At 42.4% G+C, this 3,588-nt stretch overlaps 1 long non-coding RNA gene across 1 annotated transcript in view; it reads right to left on the minus strand.

Moving 5' to 3' along the window:
- Nucleotides 1–384: 384 nt before the first annotated feature.
- Nucleotides 385–3,588, minus strand: part of LOC105502810 — an 11,249-nt gene continuing 8,045 nt past the window's right edge. The window contains exons 2-3 of the long non-coding RNA XR_001000405.1: nucleotides 1,153–1,261; nucleotides 385–595 (exon numbers count right to left, since the gene is read on the minus strand). This is a non-coding gene — a long non-coding RNA (uncharacterized LOC105502810). The remainder of the gene's footprint in view (nucleotides 596–1,152; nucleotides 1,262–3,588) is intronic.

Raw genomic sequence — 3,588 nt, forward strand, 5'->3', positions numbered from 1 at the left:
TATTATATCTTTATTAAAGATATTTCTTTAATATCTCTCTCCAATATTTAGTAATACCTTTTCCAATCCTGAATTTTTATAACCAAAGGAGCCTACAACAGAGAACAGGAAATTGTCAACCTCATGTCAGAGCTTACAGTGAATTTTTGAAAACTCACAGCTTAAATCTATAAATCCGGAAGTTTTCTTGTTTTATTTTTCTCCCCAACAAAATATACTTTTTGCCTCATTGTAGCCATAAAACCTGGGGAGACAAATTCGTCTCCTACTCTAAGATCCTTCCCAGATTCCAATCACCTCTGAATCACACTGAGGCCACTTTCTACAAGGGTGACCTAAGCAAACCTTGCCACATATACCATCGTCCCACATCACACACTAAGATAAGATGACTGCAGAAATTTAATCTTGTGCAAACAATGATCTCTGTTAGAAGCCACTGAAATAGAAAACTAAATATTCTGCTGCTTTTGAAAAAATCCAGGTAGATGGTGTTACTGATCTTGTGACCTGAAGATGCTTCTTGCTGTGTCTTTCCCACACAATGGTTTGTACCAGGAAAGAATGTAGTCAGCATGCCTGTGTGATTCAGGGACTGCAATGAAAATTGAGCCACCAGGAACTTCTTTTTTGGCAGGCATCTCAAAACCATAGCAAATCATTCAGCAAAGAGGTACTATAGAGAGGTGAGGTACAGGGGCCCTGGGACCAGCTAGATTCCTCTGCAGCTGCTCTGCTTCCTAAGCACATGATGTGTGCAAGTTATTTAATCTTCTGCTGTCTCAATTTCTTCATCTATAAACTGGGGGTTACAGTTGTCTTTACTTCAGAGAATTGTGATGAGGGCAAAGTGAATAGTGCATGCACAATGTTCACAGTATCCTGTGAATGGTTCATGGTTTACACTCACTTTTTTACATTTAAAATGTAGTATCCTTACTGCATACCCAGCATGCAGTAAGGAACCAACGAATATTAGCTAACGTCACTATTTGCTTCATTCTTTAATTGATTTCTAGCTCCCACCGTTTTCAAGGACCTTAGCTTAAACCCAATCCTTTACATTACAAATCACCCCGTCTCCTTTCCTCAGTTACAACTGGAAAATAAAATGTCCCCTCCCTCCTCAGCTGAACAATCATTTATATTCACCTGCTCTATCGGGGCCTAAGAGGAAACCAGCTATGGAGAGAATTCAAAAGTGGAAAGCCGGGTAAAAGGTCTCTCAGGAGTGAGAAGGCCATTTTTTCACTGGTTTGCTCTACAGAGGAAAATAAATGGACCTGAAACAATCGCTCTGAAAAATGAGTTGGGGGTGGGCAAAAGAATCTCATTCAATATGTGTGTGTGTGTGTGTGTGTGTGTGTGTGTCTAACCTATGGGTGACCAAGATGCCTTAAGTCTGAGGCTTCTCTTCAACACAGGTAAATTGTGTGCCCCAAGTCCACTAGTGGCTCAACTAATAAATTGATCTAGTACTAGTTTACTCAAAGAGCTGTTAAAATGAATGAAAGACTCTGGACTGTTTCTTTCTACCTAACATGTCACTATCTTGCTCAGTTTTATTTGGGGTTCTTAGTGTGGGGGCACACAGAGGAAGCAGATGGGAGACCTGTCAAAGCTTAACTCTCTGCCATTGAACTTCTGACTTCTGAGGAATTGAAAGGTGACTATATCTAGTAGCCTCACTGAATGAAATGCTATGCTAAGATCACCATGAACATTATGAATGGCAGTGAAGCTCCATATAGGTTAATGAGAAGGAGTAGTGAAAACAGTCAAAGATAGGAAGTTCCATTCACTTTACCATCTTTGTCCTAAAAACTCCTTAGGGGTGGGACATGGTCTGAAAAGCAAGTATGAGGACACATAAATCACTTAGTGATTTTCCTGAACTAGACAGCACCCCAAGTAGGTGGGCTTAGCTGAGAAGGGTTGAGGGGACAGACAGCCCACTATACGCATTTGCCCGATGAAGCACACTACAAATCTTCTCTACAGTCTTCTGTGTCAATATATCTTCTATAAATAACCACTCAAACATTCTTTCTGGTGGGGAAGGGGAAATGTTTACAAGAAGGGGCTGTTCTGTGTGAAGGTACTTCCTTCCCCTGGTCCCAGCAGGTTGTGACATGAGTTTGGGCTACTCCTGTTCACCAGTCATTCTCCTCTCTGTGCAAGACAAGGAACAAAGAAAGAGCAGATGTGCAGTGGAGTTGGGGATGTTGAAGAGTGTTGCGCATAACCGATGGACTTTTCTGTCATTCTGAGAGCTTTCCTGAGAAAAAGGAATGTCCATGTGTATCATAAGCTTGAAATAATAGAGTGACGTGGGAGAGATGTGTGGCATGAGTAGCAGGGCATATGGTTGGGGACTCTATATGACTAGTGGGGTAGATTTCCAAGTAGTTCTCATTTCCTTCAGGTCTCTGCTCAAAGGTCACCTTATCTGTTTTACACGAAATAGTCTCCATCCACTTCTCCATTGACACTCCCCACTCACTTTACCCTGGGTATTGTACTCTGACATTCTTATCACCACCTGACATAACCATGCATTCACTTGTCTATCTGCTTCCTCCAGTTGGGGCATAAGCCTGAAGAGAACCAAGACTACTGTGTTCATTGCTTTATAATCAGCACCCAAGACAAAGTCTGGAACATAGTGGTGCTCGGTAAATATTGCTGACGGATGAGTAAATCTGTTGTATCTGTTTAGATTTTATACAAGACTCCTGGAAAGAGAAAAGAGTGCCAAGCATCAACTTTAGAAGAGTCTAATCTTCTCATTTTACAGACGAGAAAACTGAGGCTGAAACAGGCCATGGCTTATGCCAAGTCCAGCTGATGCAGAGAATGAAGCTGAGGTTCCATGGTCCACTGAGCAGCCTGTCCTCAAGAGCATAGACAATTTTGCTGAGCACATCTGACATATGACAAGGTGATGGAGAGGAGCGGGAAGGAAATTTCCTGGGCACGCCTGAGACATTCCCCAAATGAAAAGGAGAAAACTGATTCCAGAGACACTGAACAAATGGGAAAAGAAGGAATGACCATGCCCCTGTCCAACAGGCTGCCTGCCTGGGGATGGCAATGAGAGAAAGCAGATGGCTGCACTGGCACACAGCAGCTGGCTGGAGCAGTACAAATTGAGTGCCCTTGGTGAATATCATTAGGGTAAGTGGTGCGCTAAAACACCTAGAGGAAGAACAAGCAAGCAGAACACACACACACACACACACACACACACACACACGAATTTTTATTTTATTTTATATTTTTATTATACTTTAAGTTCTAGGGTACATGTGCACAATGTGCAGGTTTTTTACATATGTATACATGTGCCATGTTGGTGTGCTGCACTCACTAACTCGTCGTTAACATTAGGTATATCTCCTAATGCTATCCCTCCCCCTAACCCCCTCCCCACAATAGGACCCAGTGTGTGATGCTCCCCTTCATGTGTCCAAGTGATCTCATTGTTCAGTTCCCACCTATGAGTGAGAACATGCGGTATTTGGTTTTCTGTTCTTGGGATAGTTTGCTGAGAATGATGGTTTCCAGCTGCATCCATGTCCCTACAAA

This window comes from Colobus angolensis, unplaced genomic scaffold, assembly GCF_000951035.1.
Source record: "Colobus angolensis palliatus isolate OR3802 unplaced genomic scaffold, Cang.pa_1.0 Scaffold81, whole genome shotgun sequence".
NCBI classification, from domain to species: domain Eukaryota; kingdom Metazoa; phylum Chordata; class Mammalia; order Primates; family Cercopithecidae; genus Colobus; species Colobus angolensis.